Source organism: Aythya marila, assembly GCF_965140915.1.
Source record: "Aythya marila genome assembly, chromosome: 16".
Lineage (NCBI taxonomy): Eukaryota > Metazoa > Chordata > Aves > Anseriformes > Anatidae > Aythya > Aythya marila.
Window position 1 is genome coordinate 16283303 of NC_139057.1, and position 8153 is coordinate 16291455.

At 43.6% G+C, this 8153-nt stretch overlaps 1 protein-coding gene across 1 annotated transcript in view; it reads right to left on the minus strand.

Annotated features, from left to right (window-relative positions):
* ITCH (itchy E3 ubiquitin protein ligase) overlaps positions 1-7742 on the minus strand; it is a 64713-nt gene extending 56971 nt beyond the window's left edge. Inside the window, exon 1 of the mRNA XM_082773119.1 lies at positions 7618-7742. The gene's annotated coding sequence lies outside the window, so the exon portion shown is untranslated. The remainder of the gene's footprint in view (positions 1-7617) is intronic.
* Positions 7743-8153: the final 411 nt, after the last annotated feature.

The window sequence follows — 8153 nt, forward strand, 5'->3', positions numbered from 1 at the left end:
CTGAAATATCTGAAATGTGCTGATTATTTGAAATCTCTTGAAAGAGAAAGTTTCATCACTTGCTGCTTGTAACTGCTCTATCAAATGAGGTAGCACAGGACTTTTCCTCTTAGTAAAGCCAGCTCTAAGAACCAGAGACTGCTACTGTAGCCAATGCACAGAATTTCTTACAGCTATCTAACTACAAAGGTAAAACACACATGCATTGTCCTACAAGAAAAATAAACAACTTCTGTGAATACTCTGAAGCATTACAAATGGCTGAAGAAACAAGAACTGGAAATCTACTGTACACAATAAAATTAAATATTCTTGTGTGCTAAATTCAGTGCCAGACAGAAATAAAGGTTGATTTTTTCCAACCTAAATTATGCATTATTAAGCAAGCAAATCAGAAGGCTGTAATGGAAATGATAATTTCCACATTTTTGAGATGATTTAAGCAAACACTGAGGTAGCTGATATTCTGCTCTGGGTCATTGTCTTACAGAAGACTATGAACTGCTGCTAGCAAAATCTTGAATTTCGGAAAAAATATCTTCATGTTATCTAATTGCAACAGATGTCTGTCACCTGCTTCCTAGGAACCTTTTGCCAGTGGCAACATGAAAAAATACCCAGGAGCGGACAACGCAACCATCTCAAACTTGCAAAATGCTCCTGTTTGCTACATTCCAGCTCATGCCTCCCTGAAAAATAAAATGGCTTAGAACTGCTCCATTATTACAATATTCCCAGCCCTCCTGTTTTATTCTGTTGCAGCCCTAAAACAATCGGAAAACAAAGCAGACTTCTCTTTTGAAATCTTGGGTTACCCAGAAGACTGTAGTAAATATTTATGTAATACATTAATTAATAAATAAAATTATTTAATAGAAGTTTCAGTCTTTACATCCCAGATCTTTTGTACACAAAACTGAAAATTACACATTTGAAAAAAGAACAGGACTATCTGCTAACAATAAACATGAATGACATCCATCATCCATCGTTTAAAGGGAATCACCACACTACAGGGGTACAACACAAACACAACTGTGAGGAAGCTTAGAAACATCTCCCCCACTAAAATTTTAGAGGGAGCTAGAGGTAACCATGCAGTAAGTGTGGTGCCAGGGCAGCTCCTGCAGTTATTGGGGGCACTGGGCAGCCTGATACTGCTGGAGGAGCGGTCCCCAGAGTGGCTGTCCCTCACCTTCTCTTCTCCTCCTCCCAGCCATGTTGAAGCTCGCATCCATTTTCGGGCCAGCTCTTGCACTAGATTGACACTAAGTGACCTGTCTCAATTCAGCAAATCCTCAGGGGAGAAAAAAAAAAAAAAAAAAAAAGCCTGATTAACTGCAAAACAATAGTTACAGGTTTTCTTTGGTGGTGGTAGGTTACATGGAGAGCATAATTCAGCATAAGCACAATTACTACACCATACAGAAATACTACACAACACCCCTTCGCAGCTTACTTTTCCCTGCATTATCATGCAAACAAAAAAGCTACTCGCATACTGGAGTACGAGTACAGACCCAAAGGGTCCTAAAGCTATGTAATCACCTCTTCAACCATCAAGGCATTCTTCCAGTCACAAACCCTAAGTCACCTGAGGTGCAACAGTCCTACTATTAACAGTTTAAGACACTTCTTTATTTAGTTGGAACGCACAGGAACTTTACTGCATTTGATTTTAAGGTGTGATGGCAGAAATACAAAATACAAAGTACAGAATTTGCTATTTTAAAAATACGAAATGAAATTCCAAAAAGGAAAGGAATTCCAACTACAACTGAGGCTCTCTCTCCCAACAGACCCTGTCCCCACTGTTACTGGCTGCAGCCTCTCCACCCTCAGCTCCTGCATCGCCCAGCGCTTAACTGGGAATTAATTCGACATTCAGCAACACAACTCCCTGGGAAGTTGATAGCTTCAAAGGGAATACAAAGCAGTCTGTGTATTTTCACCTCTAATATCAGCATCAGGAATAGTAATTTTTTTGTTCAGATGTTCACATCCCAGACAAACAGCAAAGCAAGACTTTCCTTACACGTTATTTTCTGCTTAATAACTCCTGAATTGTCACTAACACCACAAAAGCCTTGTAGTGCTCAGGGCCTCATAGAGGGGGAAAGGAAAAAGGAATAGCACACCATGCTTTGCAGGACCCTGTTTCAAACTATTAACCATGGAGAATACCCGAAGAAACCACTGACAATAGCTACAGGTTTCCACAAAGAACCAACCCACCTGTCCAAACTTTATTTCAGATCAGGGCTTAAATACATTGATTCTAGGGGTGCACAGTGAGAAGAACAGTGAGAAAACCTGCATCTTGTGGTAGCTTATTTAGTGATGTGAACTGGATTTGGGTCAGGCAAATGTTTAACAAATGCAGCTCTACTCTGAAAATTGTCATTGTAATATACAGCACATGGCACGTTTGCAAAAAGGCAAATAATTCCACTTATTTCGTGTGGATAAGTATTCTGTTATTTCAGAATACTCCACAGGCTGCCTCTATGTTTTTATACTAATCTGGGAGATTAATAACAAAAATGTTGAAGTAGCATTAAAAAAAGATATTCCAATGACTCATCAGTAAACTCAGTTTAACAAGCACAGAAACAAGCATGCCAGTTATCTGCACATTGATCAGAAGGTTTCCTCTGCATCTTTAGGTGATGAACATTTTACCTTCAGCATTTCCCTCCTTGTTCCTGTTACCATGATGCACTTTATTCCCCTTCAAACAGTTCGAATAAGAAGCTTATTTGAAGACCGCATTATTGAGGACAGAACACACACTGTAGGAACCACACACATTTAGAAAAAGAACAGCCTTGCTATTCTTCGATGAAAAGGCAAGTAAGAAAATAGAAGATAAAAAAAGGGTGATGCCTTCCCCCCCCCCCCCCCCACTGTTTTATAGAATGAAGTGTCCTTCACATGCAGGATCACCCCTGTAAGCTTTAACTAGAAAAGGGAGGTGTTCAAGTAAAATCCAGTGAAAATAAGGAGTTAATCATTTTCCAATAACTTAGCAGGTCAGATTAAAGATCATGTCAAAGACATTATCACCTTGTGAACATTTTTATATGTTAACCATTAATTTTCAATCCAGTCTATGAAATGATATAGTCAGAGCAGTACGAGGTACACAGATACCTAAACACACACACTTGTAAAAATAAGCTAGATGAAGAGAAATTACTCCGTGATACAATGGACAATTCAGGCTGTGACAAGCCAAAGTAAGAAAAAAAACTCGTAACTGAATCTTTATAAAGAGCTGATTCCATCTAACTGCATTGCAAATAAAGAGAAGAGCAACTCATGGCACTGGCAGAGCAAAAATTAGTGTCAACAAAGCACAAACATAGCATTTGAAGCAACAGGTCTTAATCTATTTAAACGTGTATGAAGACAGCAGTGAAGAAATTAAAATCTGGATATCTGACCACTCTAACTGTCAAGCAAGAGCAATGATTATTAATATTTAATTAAAAAACAACAAGCACTGGGAATGGTTGCTGACCAAAAGCACGTTGAAAATTAACATAATCCACTCTTTGTCTCTTCAGCTTGTTCAGCCAGCATCTAATCTTCCTGAGCTTTTTTCACTGTACTGGAAGAAGCAAAGTTCAGGAAGGCAGCAACTGCTTCACTCCACTCAGACATAATCCTGCAGAGTACATGAACGCCTCGCACAGGCAGAAGGTCCACCACAACCATGGGAAACTTAAGAAATCAAACAGCTTGTTTCATTTAAGTAAATTAATACGCTCCTGGTCACAAATTTATGCTCTTGATGGGTACTTCACTGCAAATGGCTTTCCATTTCATGATGCAATGAGTAAATCAGAACCAGATTATACACCCATGCCTTTACTTTGTTTTTTCTTTCTATCCAAGGTCTCTTTAAAGCTTAACTGGTCTTTCTTTTGATTCACATTAAACTTTAACAAGATTTCCAGGTATCTAGGTAACACAGAGAGAAAAAGGTATGTCCTCTTGACAAAAAGCCGAACCTATAAACAACAGTAAACAGCACAAAGATTTTACAGAGGCCAATATCAACAGCCTCTCCTTGACAACTCCAGTTTCCCTACCATAATTTGCCTAACCTAAAGCCTGAGATCTGTGCAGCTCAAGAAAAGCTAAGTCACTTACCATTCTCTTCTCTTGAAAAGAAGAAGGGCTGCACATGGTAATACTTTAGTAATCCACCTGAAGAAATTAGGTCTTTTCTGCTCAATGGCCACACTCTTTAAACGCGAACTCTGAACTTCAAAACCAATTATCTAAACGCAAAGATGTTAAGTACTTCTGTGCCGTCTGAAACAATAGGCATCTTCTATGAGCACAGTTTAGAATAGCTCAGGCAGGTGGGTGGAAGGCAGGCATTATCAGTTACTAAACAGGAGGATCTTTTTTATTATTAAAAAAAAACAGTGTATTAACATACTGCCAGTTGTTTTTTTTTTTATTTAATAAAAATATTTGAATAACCAGTGCAACAACATCTAGTATCACGTTTCCTCAGAGAGGAAAAAAAGAAAAAAAAAATCTGTCCTTGATGTTTTAATCAGGAAGTTTGTTCTATGCCCCACTGTAGTAAACAGAGGAATTCCAGGCATAACTTAAAAACTGGTCATAAGAAACGAAGCCTTGGTTTCTTTAAAATGTTCTTTCCCAGTTTGATGCACTATTTTCATTTCATCAAAGTGCAATTTGCAATTCTGATGAAGAAAATGATCAATCTTTCAGCTGCAAGAACTCTGCACAATAAGTAAAAGCTGAATGCCAGCCACTTGCAGAAAACTCTCCAATCCTTATTGCTTTACTCTTCATGCAAGAGGGATGAAGAAGAAAAACAAACTTTCTCTCTCCAAAACATGGGCGCAGAATTAGCTCTGGTAACAGACAAACCACAGCCCAAGAATACAAACAAATAAGTTGATTGGCTAAAACCTTTAAAAATATGAGACAGTAAAAAAGTAACTTTACAAACAGAATGCTCCCAAGCTAGACTGTAATCATGGCTTGTCTACTTCCTCTTCTGAGGTGAGCACACACTTCAAAGTGCATCAGCAGTTGAGCAAAGTGCAGTTACAGCACGCAACTGAGGCCAGTGCTCTCCTCCAAGTTATGCATGCCTGTTCATTCTCCTTAGCTGTAAGGGCACAAAGCAGTTCCTCCGATTATGTATAAACAGAGCAGACTGACAAAAATTGGAGTATTATATGAACTTAACTGGACAGCCAAACAGAAAACCTTAAAAATAAATAGCATTGGTGATAGCAATCCCAGAAGCTTCATAATTATCCTTTCCAAGGTTTTCATTCTGGTCTAACCCTACAGATGCCTTTTCCTTGCTTTTAAGGAGAAATCAAACTGTTTCAGCTGCAGCACAGGAAGCATTTTGCCAGGGTTGAATGTTTACCACTCTGGTTATACAGTCCATATTTACAGATGTTTGTTTAGACGTTGTCATCGACTTATACAGATAAAGTTGTTAACGGACTTAACTACTGTATGTGCCACAAAATAAAAGAAAAATAATTTTTAAAATCTCATTTAACGTTTTTGCAAGCTTTGTTAGAGATGACAAATGTAAACTCCACATGAGAAATATAATACTACTTTAACACCTGTCTTCCTATTAGCTTATCTATTCAGTAGTTAACTTTCACAAATTATTCTGAAACTTAGATCCAAAGGAACAAGACAACTTAATATTTCAGGCCTGCCTCATCACAGAACAAACATAACTTTACAAAGGGAGAGAAAATTGACTGCAGAAAATACTGTTGCTTAACCGATAAATTCATATGAATAATCTTCTCTCAACCTCTCTTAAGACCCAAAATAACTGTGTAATCTGTAAGAAGCTTTCAGAGTTAGCACTCAGAAGTCTCAGTTATCTTCCACTGCAACATCATCTTTCATGTGTATTGTATCAGTTCTTTGTTTAAACACAAGAAAACTCACTTTAGATCAGAACCGTGCATATTACCCTGATGATCACTTGAGGTGAATACATTCAGGACAGTGATTAAAACTCTCCGTCAAATCATAACTAAGAATGCACACTAGATGAAGTTCAGATTTAAACAGCTGTAGCAAAGAGCAATATAATTGTAATTAAATCAGAACTGTTTTCGTCCTTCACTGTAAGGAGAAGTGATTTTTTTTTCCAAACAAGATGATTTTTAAAGCAATAAAATTCTGAGCTGATGACAGACTGCAGTTGATTTTTCGTTCTTCTATATGCCTTGTTCAGATCAATTCAAGTAATCAATAGGCGGATCTATTGTCATTCTCTCAATACTGATTGTCATCATTGGAATTGGTGCAGATTTCTCTGCTTTCCTCTGCAAAAAGTACAAGTAGTAAGGTAGCAGAGATGGAACAAAGCAATGGGAAACTCATTTAAAAAAAAAAAATCACATATTGAGAAAAGATGGTTTAAATCCCCCTGGTTTCTGATGTCTTTAATTCTAACCAAGATAAACAGATTAGTTTCACTAGGGACGTTTTCCAAATCTTCAATGGTAAAGAACACTACACAAATGACAACTCATAAGTGCTAAGTGCTATGCTTGGTCCTCTCTCTCTGCATTATATGCAAATACAGAGTTCTTTAACCAATGTAACATCACAAATTACACGTATCAAAACAAGCTGAATGCTTGGATTTCAGAGCCAATTCATAATCTCAAATAACATTTTCGACTTTCACTTGGATATTATCACCACACAAGACCAAAAACCCCTATCTGGCAACAGGAGGGTTAATAGCCAGAACTTATCGATGTTTCCAAAATACAGCAGTGGCACCAGCAAGAGGTAACAAGGTTCACCATAAACACCACCCAAACTCGTGCTTTATCACTGGGTAACATTACTTTATAGCACGGCTGTATCTTGACGAGACAAATACATCAAACCCTCCTGAACTGGCTGCAGCAGCGTTAGCTGGATAACAACCCAGAAGAGAGGGCACGAGATCCTCAGAGGAGACTAAAAACAAAACCTGCAGAAGGGGCTGTGCTACGGAGCGGCTGCTGGAAAGCAAAGCCTGTGACGGGAGCAACCCCCAAGGCCCCGAAAGGGCGAAGGTCCACGGGCCGATCTCTGCCACAGGGAGCCTGGAGAGGATGGCAGGGGACGACTGGGGAGGGGAAACAAACGCTGGAGCCGGGGTGCCCGCCTTCGGGCGGCCCCACCAGCAAAAGCCGGGAAGGGCCCCGCACACAGCCCGGCAGTCCCGCAGGGAAGCGCCGGGGGCCCGGCACCGCCGCCCCGTGCCCTGGGGAGGCGGAACGACACCGCCGGCCCCGGCCGGCCCCCGGCCCGGCAGCGACCGCCCAGCGCCCGGGGGGGGGGAGGCAGCGCGGCGGGGCCGCCGCTCGGCGAGACGCTGGGGGGGGGGGGCCGGAGCCCCTGAAGGAGCCAGGCCCGCGCCCGCCGGGGTCCCCGCGCCCCCCGCCTCTGCCGCCCGGAGCCCCGGGGAGCGGCGCGGCCGCCGCGCCTCCCCCGAAGGCCGCCTCACCCGCAGTTCCCCTCCCCGCCGCCTTCGCCCCCGCCCTCCCGGGCTGCCCGCGGCGCGGAACCTGCTCCCCTCACCGGGCGCGGCGGCTCCTCCGACCCTCGGCCAAGATGGCAGCCGGTCCGGGCCCGATCCGAGGCAGCGACTTTCCGAAGTCGGGCGGGATCCGCGCACGCGCGGAGCCGACAGAGCCGCGGCCGGGGCGCCCGGACTACAAGTCCCGGCGTGCTCCGAGCGCACGCCCGGCGGCCCGAGGGGCGGGCGGTGAGGGCCTGAGAGAGCTGCGGGGCGTCCGTGGGGGCGGGGCTCCGCCTCCGCCTCGCGTGGGTTCCGCGGCTCGGGGCGGGCTCCCGGAGGCTTCGCGGAGTCCTCGCCGCGGCGCTGGGCTCCCGCGGGGGCGGCTGGCCGCGGGCCACGGCTGCCGTTTCCCCGCTCCGGTGGAACCTCCCGGCTCAGCTGCAGCGCTCGGTCCCGGCCCTGGGGACCCCGCCCCCCCCCGCGCAGCCATCCCTCAGCGGCGGCTGCCTGGAGCGCTCGTGGAGAGCCCACAGCCCAGGGCCGTGAACCCCCAACACCCAGAGTGGACCCCGGACCAGAGATAACCCCGAGCCCA